At 39.4% G+C, this 20,953-nt stretch overlaps 1 long non-coding RNA gene across 3 annotated transcripts in view; it reads left to right on the top strand.

Moving 5' to 3' along the window:
- The window catches only part of LOC110360460 (uncharacterized), a 101,483-nt gene that overhangs the window by 31,881 nt on the left and 48,649 nt on the right, over positions 1 to 20,953 (top strand). For all 3 annotated transcript variants that reach the window (XR_010465933.1, XR_010465930.1, XR_010465931.1), the window contains exon 3: positions 2,266 to 2,355. This is a non-coding gene — a long non-coding RNA (uncharacterized LOC110360460). The remainder of the gene's footprint in view (positions 1 to 2,265; positions 2,356 to 20,953) is intronic.

The following is a 20,953-nucleotide window of genomic DNA, read 5'->3' as shown; positions in this document are numbered from 1 at the left end:
CTTGCCAGGAGCATATCGCTGGGATTTAGCAGCTCTCAATCATGTATTTCAGAGTGTTAGAATAGCTGAAATAAGGCAAGCAGGCTTACTCCAACATAAAACTGTAATTCTTTGATGTTTTGATGCTGCAGGCTTGATTCTCACACTTCAGGACAAAACTGATTTCTGTGACAGGCATTCAGAATCTAGACGCATATTTTTTGCTTTAATACTACAGTTAATATAGATTTTATAGGACCAGCTTAATGAAAAGAAAAGGCAGAGGATAGTAGAAAGAATCATTCTGATTAATATCTCAGATAATTAAAAACTCACCCTGACAATTCCTGTTAGGCAGAAGACAAACTACCTTTTCATACTATAAAAGATGACTTTGCCAATTTATCGACCCCAGCTGATATATCAGCTATCACCAAAATTGGAAATTCTAGTTACAATGACTTAAATTTTGGCTTAAACCCGACCAGACAAACAGCATGTTCCCAGACTGGTCACATTCATAAATGTCATAAAAAACATACTTGTTCTATGACATGCATGAAATAAAATTCTCGAACAAGACATCTCTAACCAGAAAGGCATGAAGCAAAAATCTTTACCCACGTAACAGGGAATGAGGACTGCTAAAAATGGTATTTTGACATTGGTGGACTGCTGAAGTAAAGCTTCTCCAGGCACAGCTTTAACATTGTTTTTATTATTTTTATTATTCTTATAGACCATAGAAACCATGTGAGGTAAGACAAAAAAAAAATCACTTAAAGCATGGTTCAAAATAAAATGTAAGATATTCCAGTGTAAAGTTAAAGAGAAAAAATTAAGTCAAGGATCACGTTCAGGGGATATGAGTAGAACCAGCCATCAAGAGGTGCATAATGTGCAAATAAAGAATTAATCTGGGTTGTCCAACCGCGTCCATCTGCCCCAAGTGTTTCTCCTTCTCATGATGTATCTTCTGCACTTTATAGATTTATTTTTACACCTAGAGAAAAAATTTATATGAGTTAATATTTTTTTTTCACTGTAAGCATGTTATCATTGAAAAACACTCCTTTCTGGAAAATGACATTTTTTTGCAAAAAGTTGGCATTATCAGTACTTTTATTTTTCTTTTTAAAAATTAGTGACTTTGTATTTTTTGCAAACACTGTTAAATATAACAGGATTCTCTATTTGACAATGAGAAAGCCATAAAGTTGAGAGAATTGTCTGTGTTTCATCTTCAAAAAGAGAAAATTCTTCTTTTCAAGCCCTACAAAATAGGAATAATTTTAATCTTTTTAAAACGTGGTCTTGTGATTAGCTCTAAATCAAAACCAGACACAATAACATCACACATTATTGTCGAAATTGCTGGATAACACCCTCTGAAGCTTTAAACTCAGTCTGTATCTCACCTCCAAAATAAGCGCACTCCTCTGATAACAAATTACCTCCCCGGAGCATGGGGCCAAGGTCCCTTGCAGAGAGGATGCCCTGGAGTCAAGGGAGCTACACCCGCGGATGGTTTGGTCCATGGCCGAGGATTTGGAAATGAAATGTTCTCCAGCAAACAGACTAGAGGTGGTTGGGAATTTTCCAAGGTACTAATTTGGCGTGGTGTCACAGAATGGCAATTTGTTGAAACTGAAACCATTCACAAGGGAAGGTCTGTCTGAACAAAGCTCACAACTCAGAGTGAAAAGCAAAAACAGAAAAGCAAGTAAGAAAACAAAACAAAACAAAACAAAACAAAACAAATAAAAAAAAAAAAGAAGGGGGGAGGTTGGGGAACAAAATGCAGTTGGAGAAAATGCCCCTTTCTGACAGTCCTGGAGGAAAAAATTCAGGGGTTTGTCTTGACGTGATTCTTACCTTTCTCGCTGTAAATGGCAATTCATGCAGAAGATTTTTTTAGAACAAAATTACAAAGTCAAAGTGGAATAGAACAAGAGAAAGTCAATTTGCTCCGTCTGGTCTCTTGAAATGAACCATTCCTGGACTTTGTTTTAAATTTTGATTTTTCGCCCATTTCTGCAGCCAGGTGTTGTACTTGTTGCCAAGAATTGCTAAAACACTAGGTAAAATCTAGTTGATCAAAAATACCTGATTCAGCCACTAGTACGTGATTAAACAACTAATACCTGAAAAAGAAATCTGTCAGGCCTATTCTTTACTGGAAAATTGCTCCTTTTATAATCTACTTTTTGAGAAAGGTTACTGGCTGTTGTGTTGACTTCTTGAAAAACCAAACATAACTAATGCGGAGTATTTTCGGACTTTCAGGCAAAATGATAAAGAAGAAAAAAATCCCCATTAGAACTTGTAAGAGCTGCCTCAAGAATGGATTTCCTGAGTTGATTACCTTAGAACAAGGTAAAGCGACTTTAAAATAATGCCAGAGAGTATTTTGAGTGAGCAGATGCTGCTGTTCACCTTTTTACAGGCATAACAGAAAGTTTATGGCTCAGTCACGATACGCTTGCTCAGCAGCAAGGAATTATGACCTGGCTGTCTCTCCTTTGCCACTAATTTCATTGAGATGTTTTCTGTCCTCTGGGACTTTGCTTTTCAATTCTTGAAAGGAGAAGAAAAATAAAAGCAGGGTGAAGTGAACATGCACATGGTAAAATCAGATGTGATATGAGCGCAACTCTCCTGACACCCAGTATAATCACTCATTTTTGTATCAGATCTGGTTTTGGTCTTGCGGAGGTTGAAGGTATTTGCTACGGTCATGGTGTATGTCAGGCGGTGAAGCTGCATGAGTTAAAGCTGTTGAAGGGCTGGTCCTGCAAGGTGGGACGATGGAGACCTTCAGCCCAGGTGAGATGTCTACAACAGACATTGCACAAACTGCGAAGGCTGCTGGATGTCTAGAAGAAGACATAACATCCCGAGGGCTGCAAATATTCACTTATTAACCACCTGTAGGTAGATCTGGCTGCAGGCAGGTCTGGGATGAGTTTAACGCCTGGCTCAGTCAAACAGGGCTTTAAGCAGCTCTTGATCCCAGAGGGAGCACCTGACCCTCCTGGAAAACTGTCACCAACGTTGCGTTTTTTTTAACTCTTTTTATCCCGTACTCAGTGGAGGGAAGAGCCAGGAGTTGCCATCCCTCTGTATTTGCATGCAAAAAAGGGAGGCATCTTTTAAGGTCTCCTTCCTGAAGAAATACTATATTTCCTTTCACATCCATATATTCCTTCTCCCCCTGTTATCTCCACCCCATTTCTTTCCTTACCACACGCCCAGAGAGGGAGAAAACAGACAGAAAGAAACAAAGAAAGAAAAGAGAGAAATATGCTGCCCGGATTGGAAAAGTCATCTTTTCCCAGGAGCAGCGTAATAATGTTAATGGAAGGGAGAATGGGAAAGAGGAAATGTTTCGCTAACATGGAGAATTTCTGGCCTGGGTTCTTTCTGAGGCCTGTTTGTCAGGGGGAAAAGGAAATTGGTGGCTGGATGAAATATGAGCTGATGCAGCTGCAATGCCTTTAAATACAAGCTTTTTTAGGCACACTGGTGCTTCAGTTTGGGGATATAAGCAGATGCTGAATGCCTTTCCCTGCTTCACATGGGGCCTTTGCGTGCTGTGGTTTTAAGACCAGTGTTCAGGTGATAAAAAAAAAAAAAGGTGGGGGGGAATGAAATGTCATTTTCAGAGAGGCAAAAAATACTTCAGGCTCTTTGGCGTGTAAGTCATAAAGGGCTTTTTGTGCACGGGTAGTCGGTGCAGTGTCAAGAGAAATCACTTGCACAAGGTGGAGTAACACTATCTGAAATTAAATTCTGGCCTCCATTTACAAGTAACACTTTAAGGAAAAAAAAAAAAAAAGGCAAAAAAAGCTTTTTCTTTTCTGGAAATTGAAGAGATCTAAGAGTTGTCCCCTCCTCTCCTCCAAAAACATACCCTGGGTGTTCTTGCTATCCATAACATGGCAGCCCCAAGCATAAGTTAATTAGCAGAAATAATCAGCCAGACCTAATGAGCACACGGCAACTTTCTACAGCGTGGTGAAATCTGGGTGGATGTTTTTAGCTGCTCTGATCTGAAAGAGTTTGAACTGAAAAGGTTTGAACTCTGGTGCTGTTGCTCTCAAGGCTCTTTGAGCCTGATTCCTATTTACACTAAGTTTCCTTTGCATAAAGGGGCCTTCAAGTGGGCATGCAGTGAAGGAATATTTCAAGGCAAAGAGCGTGCGGAGCAGCTCTTGCTGCCCTTCTTGCACCTTCCTTGGAACAAGCCCCTCACTGTTTTCCTACAGGGTGAAATGCCAGATGTAGCTCTAGTCCGAGGTGCAGGAGAAAATCTCTGGCTCTTAGACTTATTGAAATCCTTTTGCACGGCACTGCTATGCCCAAAGAACCTGAATAATTACTTTTTTTTTTTTCCTTTTTTTTTTGTTTCTGGATCTGCTTTTTTATTGCAGCTACTGAGGTCCTGATTTCTTATTCTTTCCCCATTGCTGGAAAGACAAAACGTCACCTCGAGCTGGTCGTCCAAGGTGGAAGCTGTGCTGACATGCTCTGCAGATGTCATTGCAATATATATAGCAAATAGATGATTAAAAATAGTTTGTCCCCTTGAATTATTGCTTTAGAATTTAAGGATTATTCCCAGCTTCTGAAACCTCCTTGGCTCAATCACGGCTGGGACCTTTCATTTATTTTTAAATGCCAGCCTGTGTTTCTTACTCCTAAGGAAATTAAGGTGCATTAAACACCCTGCAAAATCTGACTTTTTCTCCAAAGACAGTCACATAGTTTTCTGTGACAATATTTATGAACTAAGATTCTCATCCAGTCTACCAAAACCCCCAAAGAAAATGTTTCTTACTATTTATACCTGCTCTTTTGCCAAACAAAGGTCTCTCAAACCACAGAATAATCTCCCAAAAGATGTACTGGAAACCTGGTTTGGCCTGTTCAATGTAGCTCAACTGATTAATGTAGCTGTCATTTCTAGAACCAATGATTTTTAACAGAAATGGTCTTCTTTAACTCAAAAAGACTTTATCCCAAGCTTTTGACTTTCCCCTTTCCTTTCCTTTCCTTTCCTTTCCTTTCCTTTCCTTTCCTTTCCTTTCCTTTCCTTTCCTTTCCTTTCCTTTCCTTTCCTTTCCTTTCCTTTCCTTTCCTTTCCTTTCCTTTCCTTTCCTTTCCTTTCCTTTCCTTTCCTTTCCTTTCCTTTCCTTTCCTTTCCTTTCCTTTCCTTTCCTTTCCTTTCCTTTCCTTTCCTTTCCTTTCCTTTCCTTTCCTCCCTTTCTTTCTTCTTTCTTTCTTTCTTTTTTTTCTTTCTTTCTTTCTCTTTCTTTTCATAATTTCTATCGAAAGGTTTTGCTATGACTTGCTTACCAAAAACATTTCAATATTTCATTTTAATCTAATAAACCATTTCAGAAAGAAAATTAATCTCTTTCAAAGTATTATGATTTTTAAAGGATCTATTTTGACCTCAGAATATTGAAACTCAGAGTAATTGCAAACACAGGTTTTCAACAATCGAGTTATTTTCTCTGCAGAAAACCTCACCCATATGCCTGCAGGGAGTAGCTGCATTTGCCAAATCCAACTTTTGGTGCACAGAAGAAGTAGGATATATAAATAGAAAGTGTAAGCTTTTGGATATACAAAATGGGTTTGTAATTTAAGGCCTCCCAGCCGGTGGCAACAATTGTCCATGTCTTGTGGGGTGTCAATTTTCCCTCTTCTCTTTATTTGGCTCAGCAAGCCGCCTTCTGCAATCACAGTTTAAAGTCTTGGCTTCTGCCTTCTCTGTCTCCTATCTCACGTCGAGCTGCTGTCGTCCCGGGGAGCTGAGGATGCTCTCCGTTAATCTGATGCTGCAGACTCCAGGCCTGCAGTGGGATATTAAAAAAAGAAAAAAAAGTTTTCCTAAATGATATACCAAATTACACATTATTTCACTTCACAAACAAAAACTCTCTTGTGGTTAGCAGAATGGATCATGTACATCATAATTTTGACAGCGAGTACTGAGGTTGAACTGGCTCTTTAAACAATTTCCCTGTGTACGCATTGCTGTTCCAGTTCAATGCGAGCATATGGCAAACACAGAAACTATACTTACTGATGCCAGGGCATGACCAAAATCTATAATAAAGTTGTTTACTTTCACCAGCTCTGCAAGAAGGAATGTAGCCTCATGCACTTAAACGACCTCAGAAGAGTCACACTTTTGCTTAGTCGATAATTTACTTAAAACATGCATTATCCCTCAGAAACAGAAGGACCCAAGATGTTTGCAGCAAATATACAGAGTCTTGTTTGTCTCCTGGAGAAAACTTAAGGAAATTCTCTCCATGACGTCAGTGAGAGGAGAGGGAGGCAGCGGACAAGCGCAGCTTTTGGAGCACACTTGGCTTGTGCTCTTTTTGTTGTTGTCATTTCTGATAAAAATCATAATATTTCAAAGTCTTCTATTGGACAGAGCTCTGCCAGCTTCCTTCTCCCACTAAATTGGCTGTTCTCGAGCGCTGCCAGGAGAGAACATATTTTAGCAACTTGGGGCTGCGTGGTCTGGCAAGCGAGCGTTGGGATGGTTGGCCACTCCTCTGCAGATGGTTGTAACATCCAGTGCTCAAGGGGGTTTTCCTCTGCACTTTTGTCAGGTACCAAGTAACACGGGGCCACAGGACAGTGCAGGCTTTGAAATGCTCGGGGAATAAACAAGCTCAGCGAGCTGCCTGCGGAAACTCCAGCTCTCACAGGAAAAACATCCTTCTTCACAACCAAAATCAGAACGTCAACAGAAGGATAGTCTTCATTTCGCTTGGGTCTGAAACATCATAAGGAAAAGAGAGGGACAGCCTGAAAGGACAGGATCTCTTAAATAAAGACTTGTGTTGAGGAAACAGGAGTTGAGGAATTTGAGCAACATTGCAGCCGTTCATTTAATAGCTTGAATAAATTTTCAATGACAGCAATCACAAAGACAAATGCTGCAAACATTCAGGAGACACTGTGTAAATGGATCTCCATAAAGTAGTTTCCCAGTTGCCTGGAAAGTACATGGACATGGATTTTAACCGTCAAAGAATCTTAAAGCTGTGAGGAGCTGAGTTGCACTAAGTCCCATTGCAGGCAATGAGACTCAGGAGTTTGCATCTGAGGGAGCATTGCCTAAAATAAAGATTGCATCTGCTGGAGACAGTGTTTGTACAAGGCTGAAGCAGGATAACCTGTTGGTGGAGTCATAAATATTTATTTATGGAAAGAGAAAACATGTCTTAAATGCATTTCATCCTTTTTATGCTTTCTAATTCACAATGTTCTCTCCCATTTCTTAGTCATCAGAGCTATGTAGTATATGCACACAAACACACACAAAAACCAACCTGATAAAAATTTGAGAAACCAATAAACTCAGTACCCAAATAGAAATGAGATATTTTTCTAGCAGTTAAAACTCAATTACAGTTCAGTCACGTGTTCACTCCACTCAATAGCTCATAAAATGGGCAATGAAATCACCAGGTTCTCAAGTATTGGATGGATGAGAGAGGGCACCACTGGGAGCTAGGCAGACACACATCTGCAGGGGCTCAAACATTTGGGTTTTACTAACTGAGGTTCAGCTTGAGCCTTCATCATCTCTAGGTGGAGGCAGAGCTGTACTGGGCTAATAAAACCAGCTGGAGTCCATCTGGATCTCCATGGAGATAACTCAGGTTTTTCTGCACCCATGTGAAGGTCAGTATGTAAGAAAACAGAGCACCCACAGATGTTCAAAAGTTGATTTGTACAACTGTTTTGACCCAGGAAGAGGTAGATGTTACAGGATCACAGCCATCCCAAGGCAATCCAAGGGTTCAGTCACCAGCAGTTCCATACAAATAAAAAGTAATTGAAGAATCAGCTGATGAAAGACTTTTACCAATTTACCTGAAGCAGAGAAGTTTATAAATCTTTGGATCTATTGCACTGATGGTGACTCCTTGCATGAATTGAAGGAGATACCTACAGTTATTACAGGTCAAAGTTATTCTCAAGAGCAAGATCCAAAGACCAAGGAAGTCACTGAAACTTGCTCATTTTGAAGAGCTTTGGGTAGCGCTGGTGTGGACCACCGGCAAAATCCAGCAGATTTGGTTGGAGCCACTGAAGTGTGGGTGGATCCAGATCACACTATTCGGCTTATCTTGGAGCAAACTGAAACATGGAGATTCCGGTCCCCAGCCCCTCAGTGTATTGCTCAATGGTTCATTTTGATTTCTGGATGTGACACATTCCTGGCTGGGACAGGGCCAATACTATTTAAAAAAAAATAAAAATGCAGGCATCAGCATGGATCATGGCACTTCTTTCCCTCTGTTTTCTTCTTCCTTTCCTTTCCTTTCCTTTCCTTTCCTTTCCTTTCCTTTCCTTTCCTTTCCTTTCCTTTCCTTTCCTTTCCTTTCCTTTCCTTTCCTTTCCTTTCCTTTCCTTTCCTTTCCTTTCCTTTCCTTTCCTTTCCTTTCCTTTCCTTTCCTTTCCTTTCCTTTCCTTTCCTTTCCTTTCCTTTCCTTTCCTTTCCTTTCCTTTCCTTTCCTTTCCTTTCCTTTCCTTTCTTTTCCTTTCTTTTTTTTTTTTTTTTAATTTTTTTTTTTTTAGTTCTGAATACACATTATTTAAAGTATAAGGTCCCATTATTGTCTGGAGGTGCACACTTCTACTAATGTCAGGTTCTCCAATTTTTTAGCTCAGACCTCTTGCACATGGCGTGTTTCCATATTAGTAGTCAAGTCAGGCAGAACTTAACTCCTCCACTGTTTTAATTTCTGTCTTGGAAATCCAAGGGTTTGCAGCAAAGGGATGTTTCTAGCAATTCTAAAAGTTCATGTTTGAAAGTTAAACCACATTTTGCTCACTTGGGCTTAAGATTAGTTCCTCTGAGTTGACAATCTACTCTTTCAACTTGTAACCTAAGATCCTTCTTTCACCTCTTTGGGCGACTCCAAGGTGAATTAAGATTTCTCCTCTCCTAACCAAGTCCCAGTTCTACGGCCAAAAATATTGCTAAAGAATAAGGGATAAAGGGGGATCTGATTCATCCCTTAACAAAATATGTAAGTGAAGAAATAACATCACTGAAATTCATAGACTTAACAGAAGAAATGTATGAAATAAATATTGTTTCTCAATCACTATGTGGTTATGCAGATAAACCTACAGCCACATTTAATATTTTCAAAAAGTTCAGCTAAGCGATTCCCAGCCTCCAGTTTCTTGTGACTTTGCAGCTTCTTGGTTCCAGCTCCAAGGAGGAGCAGAGGTGCTGAAATACAGAAATATAGGATATCCTCTTTGTGTCACTTTTCCTACTGGAAAGAGGAAATAATGGAAATCTTGTAAGATGTCCTGTTCTCATGAGACTTTCAGCTTCTTTATTCAGACCAAATGATCCTGGCTAGTTCAGATAAGGTTACTTTGGCTATTTACCCATTGTAAAGTAAATTATCAAAAGTCTTCAGGCTTGTCCATCATTAACAAAGGTTGAGAAATCCACCTTCTTTCCCATGACAAGGTTAAGAAAACAAGATTAAAATCTATTTCAGGATCCAAGAGATGCACAATTCAGTGCTGAAAGGATTCTAGTAAAAAGATAATAAGTTTCTCCACAGCTTTTCTACCTATGCATGTGCTTCAGAAGTTGTAGAAGTTACAGCGAAAAATCTTTGGGCCAATGTTCAGTAAGACGTCCTGAAATCTTTAACGAATGCACATCTTTTTCTGATGTGATTTTCACTCCTTATTTGTTATCTCTATTTAAATTGAACCTGGCAGTGTGCTTAGGGCAGTGCTTTGTCTTGGTCGGATGGACTTCACTCCCCCTTACAAAACCATGAACTCCCAGCCGCACCAGTGAGCAATCCTGCTGCCAGAGGAGGAAATCTCTGCTGGAGGAAAGATAATTCACCAGTCTCCTCTCATACCCTTCCAGACAGTCTGTCCTGTCTCTTCAGCTGCACATTACACCAGGCTGAGCTCCTACACCAAACCTCTTCTTCTGGTGCCTTGTCTTAGGGTCTGACAGAGGAGGAGGAGAAGAGGGACAGTGGGAGGCAGCTGAGGTCCCCCCGGCACTGCCTAGAGCAGGGGCCCATGGAAATACCTGCAGAAGATTTGTTGCATCATTGAGTGATTTTTTACTGCTCTACTGTACCTCTTGACTCAGAAACTCTTTGTTTATTGTATGCCCTTCTAATCCTGGCACTGTCAAAGCCCGGTCCATTAAACTAGCATTATGATGATTTATTAGCTGTGCATGGCTAACATAGTGTTATGACAGTTGGGATGAGATTAGGTTGCAGGTCAACCTGCTCATTAGACTGGAACATTTTCAGGTCTCTTTGGATCTGAGCTTGACTTTTAGACTGAGGAAGTCCCAAAGGAGAAAGAAAGGGAGGTGTGCAGTGCTTCTCCATCCTACACTCATGACACCTCTGATAAATGGCAAAATAAACCTACTTGTTAGAAAGCAGAGGTGGAAAAAAAGAAAATGGTATTTGATGAAGGCAGAGGAACAGTGCTCCTTCTCTCAAAACAAGAAGCTCCCAGACCGAGAGAAAACACACTCACATTTTCCAGTCCATTCCTAATTTTGGACATAATTTATGAGATCAAAACACCTTGGTCATCAAAAGTAGGTTCTTCTTGCATGTTTCTCATTTTTTCCACTTCACTGAAAACAGTTGGGTAGATGTTCAACCAGACTCTTTTTACATGCCAGAAATCCCAGCTATATGTATCAGAACTTTCTCTAAGTTAGAACAAAAATACTCTCTACTTTGCCAGCTTCTAAGTTCCTTCTTTTATTTTGCTGAGTAATTATCTCTTTGTTTGTCCAGGGGAATATCTAATAACTTCCTGTTCACAGAATGGCACTGAACTTTCAATGAACCAAAAATAGCCCATGCAACAATTTCAACAATATGCTTAATATCTGATTTGGAGGTGGGAAGAAGGAGGGATGATGGTGCTCTCCCGTCAGTCATCCAGACCCACTGTTGTTCAACGCGCACATCCAGTAAATCGTTTCAATCAAGCTGTGGTTGGGAGAAGTATGTTCTGTATAATTCGCTGCAGTCTCTTGCCTGCGGACTCTGCTGTTTATAGCATGGCCTTAATTGTTTTTTTTTTCTCTTTTTCTTTTTGCTCAGCTGAATTAGTTTAGAAACACAATGTAAGTCAATGGTAAAATCCTTCACCAAACCACTGGTAGACAAGTGTTGCCTGACTGTGGCAGACAGATAGCCCATTTAGTCTGGAATCTTTATGCTTCTATAAGGAGTATATTATGTCTAAATTGTGCAATAATATAGCACAGAGACAAATTATTTAATGGCCAAAGCTTATATATTACACCCTTCTAAAGTGCAACAGAGTGTATCAGGCACTGGTTTCTCTTCCAAGCTCTAAAGCCAAATTTCTGTGTAACCAGTACTGGTCATTCAGCCTCAGTTCCTTCCTCCTCTTTGTCACCTCAATGGCACCGTTCTGCTTCCTGCCTGGGAAGAGTAAGCTACAACCTTATTCTTAGCCTATATTTTTATTACCACCTAAATTATGTGGTTTTTATCTCAATAATCATTTCAGATGGCCTTGTAATAATTAATTAAAAATAGCTTGAGTGATATTTTGACTTCCATATGACCTAAATCCTTCTGTCTAATCTTTCAAGTCTACCTGCTTTTGGTGATATCCCAAGGCAGTGAGTGCCAAAGATTGACTATATACACTGTGGTATTTTTTCCACAGATTTTAAAGTGTTTCCCTCAAAGGCATTGATTTTTATTTATTTTTTTTTTTAATGGGTAAGCAGTCTCATTAGTACCAGGTGATTCATTTAAAGCACAATTACACAGGGAATTCAGCTAATTGATTGGATAACCCTAGATTCATCTGTAAAAACAGAATCCTCAAACCTGAAGTGCTTAGACTTAGTGGTAGTCGTGTACCGAGAAGTTTACTTTGAAAGCAAACGTTTAGGTTAATGGAATCCATATGATATGAATTCCTAATAACTTTACCATGGGTGGGCTTATCGAACTTCTTATCATAACAGAAGTCGGGCCATTTCAAAGGATCTTTCTTCTGAGACTTTCTGAAGACTTTTCTTTCACCCCAGATCTATAGAAATTCCACTAACTCTCCATTGAGAAAAGATTTGAGCTCTCATGCCATGATTCAAAGGGATTATTTTCAAAATGTGTATTTTTTAACCCTTTGATGGCAGGACAAGGTGTTTAATAGAGATGTGTGATTTTTTGAGGGGGGAAGAGCTCTGAGCTGATGATGCTGCTCTCTGGTCCAGGAGTTCTCATTTATGCATAAAAGTGGTTCAGAGCTCGGACTAAAGATGTTACACTTGCCTGTAAACTAAAAAAAGAACTCAAGGGTAATTGGGGCTCACTCAGATCCAAGGAAGTCAATAAACATCTTTCAGCTGACCACTCTGTGTTTCAGATCAGGCCCAGAGAGAGATTCTAACCACTATTTCTAATTACAGAAAGGAATAAATGAGAACAAACATCCCCTGAAGAGGCACTGGAATATTTAGCAACTAAAGGAGTGAGGCCATCTGCACAGTTTGAAGACAAAATTTTCTACTCAGAACAAATTAATCTTAGAAGTGAGCAGAGAAGCTGCTGCTACCGTATCTAAGATTTCTTAGTTTATTAATAAAAATTTTAAAATTAAACCCATGTTATTTTGCCAGAAAACATGTTAGTGGAAATGTAAATCTTCTCTCTTTGTCTTAAATTATACTAAAGTTGATTTTATACTTTTACCCCCAATAGAACTTTTTTAATATATAGAAAACTAAAGAAATAGTTTCAAACAGCTAAACATGGCTGCAGAGAATTATATAAATATGTGTGTATGTGCATTTAAAGAGAAATCCAGTATCCCAGTAATCTCTGGGAAAGAACAAGCTGTCAGCATCATGGCAGGTAAGAAAATTGCCATGACATTCATTGAAGTCAGCACAATAATTATATTGTTATACCTTTGGTATTTAATTAAAACAAAACCCCTATCACTCAACAGAAGTGGGGGGCAGCATAATAAAACATAACCATATGGAAAAGATTCCTGCAGGGATAGCTACGTGGACTGAAAAAAGATAAAAGATTAAAACTGCTAACTCTAGTCATACTTCGCTTTAACCTATGGGCACATTAAAGTAATCTACAAATGTGTGAAGAAGAGCGGTCGAGAGTAATTATTTAAGATGACAAAAATAAAGAGGGAGAGAGACAATGGTCCAGTGTGAAGGAAATACCAAAGGTTATGTTTCAAGGAGAACTTCAGTGAAAGAGCCCCTTGCTTGCCGGAGGGTTTCCAGTGGCACAGATTGCCATCACCATTCATGAGAAATCATATTAAACATAAATCCCATGCAAGATTTTGGCACAATCTAACCCAGGTATCTGTGATTCTGTAAAAACAACAAAAAAAAGGAAGCTGAATGCTACTTAGAGTGTAAAATGTGAACTTGAAATTAAAAACTGAAAGCTGAACAACCTGTAGAAGTTTCTAGTAATCTCTGTCATCCTTGTATGCAATGCTTGGTCATGCCCTCAAAGCTTGTATAGTGTTTTCTTTTAAGTCCTTAATAATTTGCTCTACAAAACTGAAGTCTAAAATGGCTCAATTTCACTGCTGTAAATGCTACTTGACTGCGATATTATTGCAAGGAGGTGTATTTGTGACTGCTGTATCCCATTACAGCGTGAGGGATAACGGTCTTGCACACAAGGAGCCACGCAAGGTGATGAGAGGCTAGTGCAGGAGCCCCACGTGTTGATGGACCGAGTTTCCAAACATTAACTAACGCAGAAGGGAAGTCGACACTGGAAAATCTTGTTCTTGACTGTGGTGGGACAGCCGAACACTTCATAACACTATTAATTAATATGCTACAGACACTGGTCTCCTCAGAGGAGAAGGCCAGGTTGGGAACACCTCAGAGGTGGGCATGTCACAGGAAAAGATTTAGGTTTGTTGGCAGAGAAGTGTGGAAGATGCCTGGAGGTTGCTTGTCAGCACTTTGCCTGGCCCAGACCAGGCGCGTTAAATCATGAGATGCAAACCCACACATGGATACACATGGATGGGAAAACAGAACGACAGATGCTCTGCAGCCATGTCCTGCAGACCAAAATGAGGTTTCTTCTTTCTGGAGGATGAGGACAACATATTGACCCTCTACATCCAGAAAGCCAAAGCCTTTCCAAAATACAACATGTGAGGATCGCAAAAGTCTGAGAGACTGAATTATCCAAGAATCTCACCTCTAGGAGGCCTCAGGAGTAACCAAAAATGGTTAGAAGCTGCCACCTCTCATTGCTGGGCTGTGAGATTATTGTGTTAGAGGCTTAACAGGCTTGAAAAAGCTGGGCTGGAGCAGTAGTGAAAGGGAGAACAGTGTTTATTGAGCAATAAAAGAAACATTATGTTTCATTGCTCAGCCAAACTGCCCTACAGAAGCAAATCCCTCTGCCTTATAATACAGGGTGTAATAAATACTAATACTATAAAGGGGTCTGTTGGAAACAACCAGCAGGGCCCTATCGCGGTGTAATCAAGCCTCCCGTTAAATTAGCGTCTCGCTTGCACTCGCTGCTTTATTGTCTGACGGGAGCGAGCGCCTGGAGGTTGGAACGTCGGCTCCGGTGGGGTTCACCTCCTGCACGGCTGCACTTTGGTTACCCTCTCTCAGGGACAACTCTCCGGGGCCAAGGGTTAGGTTTCCTTCCAAGGATTAAGTGGTAGGCTCATGTCAACAAGGTGGTCATGGAGATAGAGGCAGAGCAGGAAGGACTGGTGAGGCCAATGGAGAAAGATCCAACTATTTCAAGGCAGCAGATTAATCCTGATAATACAACGCTGGGCTGTTTTTTTCCCTGGTTGGGTCAAGTTCCCCTAGCAACCACAAAGCCTGCCATTAATAAAATTACAAAAACTCAATCATAATTTCCAACCTCTGTGTCCTTTTCAGAGGCGAAAAGATAAATTGAATATAAAATGAAAGCCCTGCTTTTCGGCCTTTGTAAGCCTCCTCTCGCTTTTCACTTTCCTCCCCATAATTCTGAGTTGCTGACCTTCTTCACGATGGTCTCAGTAGTGCATGCAACATATGGACCTCATTGTCCTATAGAGCAAGGAGGGCATGGGGACACCTTTCCAGTTGACCTTTCCCTACACAGGCTGGGGTACATTTCAGACACAGCTCTACCTGGGCTGAGCTGCAGTGACATTTCTTCTTGGACCTTTGTCTGATATTACAATTATTATCAGAAGTTGAGCTGCCTTCCAGCATTTCTTTGGAACAAAAGAAAGGACCCTTTTTTCTAACTGAAGTTTTCTGTCTAAAATTGATATTTCTGCTAAGATGATTTAGTTACTGGGTTCTGTAAGGAAGGAGTGGTTGAAAACTGGAAGAGAGAAAAATACAAATATGTCTGAAGATGGTTTAATTTTCAGAAACCAGAAGTAACTGAAGAACAGTTGTTAAAAATTGGAAAAGTGTTAGGTTTGGGGTTTTTGTCAGTAAACAAGAATGTTTCTGTGGAAATTCAAGGGTTTTTAGTTACTTACAAAATTCGCTGGAGAACTACCACACTCCAACCACCTCTTTTTTATTTTCTTCTGGTCATATAACACCAGGTTTCCATTTGCTGGAAATAAATGAGGAAGCCATAGGGTATCCCTGCTCTTTTTATTCATGCAAATAATCCCATTAAAGTCCACAGGAGTTCTCATATCCAGTGGGCAGGTTCTGAGCCCAATTGTTTTAACAGTTCTTTTTATTCACACCTCATATTCTAGCTAAAAAAATCTTACAGAGCTTGAGAGAAGGCTTAAGATCATGAATGTGTCCAATGATAGAATTAGTTTTATGCGTATATGCTGCTTGGCTGACTTAGCTCAGGTGAAAAAGGGGAGAAAATAATACAAGAAGGGAAACAAAAGGGTGAACAGATGGCAAAAGTTTGATGAGTCAGGCTGGTAGTACTACACATTTCCTGAGAAAGCATCATCAACCTCTTATTTTTCCTCTACACCTCAGTTTCCCCACCTGTAAAATGGGATTTATCCAACTTCCCTTTTTCAAAGAGTTGTGAACACGTAGTCAGGGGTAAACTTCAGCTGATCAAATGTAAGAAAGAGAACTGCATTTTTTTTTCAAATAAATTGTAAATCAGTCCTTTCTGGTGAAGGGATTATCTTTTTATCCTACTACAGTACTGCTACTCAGAGTCCTTACCTTAGGGGTATCAGGGATAACACTACACTCATGGATGAACGCTGTGCACGCTCACACAGTCCTGTGCTTCTCTTTGGAGTTGCATTTGATGTAGAGTCAAAAACAAATTTCTGAAATAATTTAATTTTAATCAAATTTCTTCAGAGCTTCTAAAAACCTTTTCCTCACTGTAGCATATCCCATTATCAGTGTTTTTTTACTCTTTCCAAGCTGAATTCAAAAGGAAAAATTTATAAACCTCTTCTTTTAAATGCTATTTATTTATTTATGTGATGCCAAGAGTATATACAGAGCAAGGTCGTCCATTTCAACAATCTTCTTCCTCATGTCTTAAACCTTATAGTAGCCAATCTAATTTTATTTCAGTTTTGAAGGAAACAAAAGTCACCTCTAGGTTCAGACTAAACATGAGAAATTGTAGCCAGAGAGGAAATTTTTTTTGTGAGAGTTATGTGGGAAGATATAAAAACAGTGGGTTAGAGTGGAATGACTCTTTCAACTTGAGTTTATTGTGTTTACAGTATTACTCAAGTTCTGAGGAAACTAATAACCATCACAAATCTCACCAACATCCCATATTTTAGAGCTCGAGTTTTCTACATTTTCTGCTGGTTTAAAGCCCAACAACAAAGAAGGTTCTTGATAGAATAAGCTCTAATGTTAAAGCTACTATGACATGTAGAGATATATAACCTCCCTCTTGGGTAACCAAAGTCTCCACTGCAACTTTAGCAACAAATTTCTTCCCCTCCCTGCAACCTCTCTTACATCCCATAATAGCCTCTATATTTCCAAAGTAGGGCTCCACATCTGTAGTATATTATGTGCATAATTTGCACTTAATTACCAACCACATTGATTAAACCATTGTGCAACAATTAAACTTAATTAGGGGTTTTTTTTACAGTGCCTTCACTGTTTAACTGAAACACACCAAGTGTCTTATCAGCTCTAATTGAAATACTCGCTGGAGATGTTTAGCTGAAAGTGTGATCTCCATTTCTTTCCAGTTTCAGGTGAAGGCAAAACTGGGGATTAACAAATGTGTGTCAGTCTGTGACCCAGCATGAGCCACTTTGCATTCGCAATTGTTTCCATGTGTATGCCAGCAAATGTTCATCTCAACGCTATAAATAGATGACCAGGCTGCCCTGACCATGAAATTAGACAAGTTCTGTAGCACTTACCAGGGGTTTCAGTTGTTACGATGAGCTGGGCTGTGACATTCAAAGGGTATCTTGAGTTTTCAGTAATATGAGTGATAATTTGAAGCATAATTTTCCTCAAGAACAGGATTGTTGCAGCTATCAAAAAAGGACAGAATTTCACAGGCTTTAGCTAATGAAGATGTTGAACAAGCCTAATTATGTGTACAAATACTCAGAAGCTGGTAGTTATATTTAGGGATTTATTTTTTCTAAATCAAAGTAGTTCATGTAGTTGTATATTTATGTATTTAGGAGGTTTGATTCTTTTTCTCTAGAGCAAGCAACAACAAAGTATTTGATACCTGGAAAATGTATTTCCTGTCAGATACTGTGGGTAGACCTTTGAGCTAATATTCACATGAAATAAAGTTAACTATCACTTTAATGAAGTGCAGTCTTACCAAGGGTGAATCCAGGGAAAAAATGAAAGGAAAAGATAAAATAGATTCTCTAGCTGGGAGTTCATCACTTTCTGATCAGAGAAAACAGTTTCAAAAATTATATATTGTAACAGCACTGTTGTATATTACTTTTGTTTAAGGGATTTTTTTAATCTAAAATCTCCCAAATTCACTGTATGTTTGAATTTCTCTCTGCTCCTCTGAATAATGTTTTCCTCACAATTCTAGACTTAGTTAATTCTTACCCAGACTTCTATATCTTTACTTATTGTTCCCTCTGTTTTCCTAATAAGTGAGGACTTTTTAGATTTAATTCACATACTCCTACTGAAAAAAAAAAAAAAAAAAAAAGCCACCTCTTGCTGAATAATGCAATAAGATAAGTATATGACAGAGTTCAGAGACACAGGCTGCACTCCTAATTCTGCTTTAAATTTGTATCTAATTGTGTAAGGCTGTCTTTTTTGTTCAGGAGGTAATACTAATTCTTCTAGTAAATTTCTTAAGCAATATTTAACTCTTTTGTGTTTGGCTTTAGAGTTTTGTTTGTTTTGCTTTGTTTGTTTTTATTTTTTTAAGTAGAAAGCTATTTCTGATACATGTGGTGGGTTTCATTTATGAAGATAAGAAATTTCTGACTTTTCAGTAGCATATAACCAATTGTTTAAAAAATCTGCTTCATTGGCAGGAAAAAGCATTGCAGTATTTTGATTGCCATCAGATCCACCAGTGATTGGAATCTGTTGAATAAATTCACAGGACAATGCTTTTGGCAGATTTTACAATATGTCTGTTACTGAATGATTTGACTAAAATGATATTCATCTCTTTCCCAGCTGATAGTATTGCTTTGGTAACTTGCCCATCCATTCTCAGGGAGGAAAGAAAAATTTCTGTGAAATCTTTCAAATGATAATTTCAAGCAAGAAATATTTTCCTTCAGATCACCCAACCTGGTGACTGTGGAAACTGTAAGGAAAGCTACACTAGGAAAGTTCAGTGTTCATACACAGTGCTTCAAATCAATAGAAGTTACTTTATTTTTGCTCCTATATATATATATATATATTTATGTTTTTTAATAATGAGTTAGAAATGATAAAAAAACCACATTATTTGACTCTGGACATGCCCTGGGCACTTCAGCAAAGTGGTAAAAACAAAACTTTCCTCTTCGATGCCCACCCAGCGCATCTCTCAGTAGGGTCTACCTTAAGAGACCGGCTGCGGGGTGGGAGCACCCATCTGTTTTTAAACAGGAGAGTTCAATACTCATCCCTGGTTAACGCCTGGTTCCCAGTGATTCCTCTCCATGAGCGTGAAATGCCATAAAGCTCTGCAGCGATGCCTTCATGAATGGCCTGTTTGTCTACCTCTCCCTTGGCAGCCCTCTTTTAATCTTATTTTTTTCCTTCCTTTTTCACCCCACACTTGCCCAATGGCCCAAAGCAGTTTAGCAGAGCAGATATGGCATTTCACATGAATTATGAAAATGTGAATACGGCTCTGTTGACTTGTACCCTGCGTGCTGGCACTTTGTCATTATTATTATTTTTTTCACCGCAGAATTTCTTCTTTGTGAAAAGGCAGAGGACAAGGAACTGCTTTTATTCCTAGATGCATGACTGGGCACCTCACATGCTTAACCAGGAAAAATAATTGACCAAAATTAAATAGGCGTTTCCCAATATAACCCAAATCCAAAAGCTCTCTCCATCACCAGCAGCTCCAACTCCACTTATGGGTTTGCTCAAACATGCAGTGTCTGGATCCTTCAGCTGGAGTCTGGATCCAGAGGTAATTTCTCCAGGTGGTTTTCATCTCTGAAATAAATCCATACCCGGGAGACAACCAGGATCAAGCTGTTTGTGTTCCCTTCTTCATGCCACCTTCCGAAAGGACAAAAGCCATCTTCTGTGCACTCCAGGAGAGAGAGAAGCTTAAAAAATGTTGGGAGAGTTTGTTTAATTAGGTGGCCTGGCAGTTCATTTCAGACGTATTGCTCCAAATCACCTCACCTTCTTCCAGGGTTGATGTTAAAATCTGTTTCCACATTTTCTTGCGGGGGAAAAAAAAAAAGGAAAAAAATGTTATCCTTCACCCTTTCCAGCAAGCCAGGAAATCTTGAAACTGAAATGGTGGCTTTATGCCCAGACAGAGAGGAACTGAAATAAATACAAGCAGGGTTAAGAATTTTCTTTATTGAGAGCACCTGCTCCAATTTTATATGTAGTGTTGCTAAAAATTCCTTCATTACGGTGTGCTCAACTCTGTGGGAGTTCAGTGAAGCCTTTGGTGCTGAGAAAACCCAAATGAGTCCTCTGGATTTCTCCAGGAAAAGGTTTTCCCTGCTCTCCTTCAAACAAATTGAATGTGTCCAAAGGTAACACAACGATAGAGCTGGTGCGATGCTCCCAAGGACAGTTGCAGGCAGAGTTGTGTGGCTGGTCTTCTTGCGGAAGAGTTACAGGGCAAGGAAATGAAAAAATAAACTGGTGAAACCCCTCTGTTTGTGGACTTTCATGCAAAATGGGCAATTTCTGTTGTTTTTTGGAAGTAGCTGCATGCCTCCTGGGTGTATCAGATACACCTCAAGATCAGCAGAACCTTCTTGTACCTGCTCAAACACCTTCTCAAGCAGAGTGTGTCAGAGGAGCCAGGTTATGACCTTATTTTGTGATGCACTAAGTCTTGATATTTTGTTGTTGCTGCAACAGGAGAAAGACAAAGGCAAGGCAAGGTTTTAACAATAGGCAATATATCCTTATTAATCAGGCTGATGTATTATAGCTGGAAAAGGTGTACATCAGATAGGCCATATCTCTGGGTCTTAATCAAGAAATTTCAAGCTAATTTCTGGGCAAAAATAATAATTTCAAATTTAACTTAATAGTATTAATCAATAAACCTGACATGTTGACTGAGACTGTGGCATTCTTTTGTTTTTTTTCTGAGGGTAGACCAATTAGGGACTAATTCTGTAAATTGTATTATTTTTGGAGTTCAGGTTGATTACTCATAGGCCACTCAAACATTCTACTACTTCTGTCAAAGTCTGGCTCTCCAGAGGTCTTTTGCGGTAGTTG

This window comes from Columba livia, chromosome 13, assembly GCF_036013475.1.
Source record: "Columba livia isolate bColLiv1 breed racing homer chromosome 13, bColLiv1.pat.W.v2, whole genome shotgun sequence".
Taxonomy (NCBI): domain Eukaryota; kingdom Metazoa; phylum Chordata; class Aves; order Columbiformes; family Columbidae; genus Columba; species Columba livia.
The sequence above is the reverse complement of the archived record's forward strand: the minus strand, read 5'-3'. Positions and strand labels throughout refer to the sequence as shown.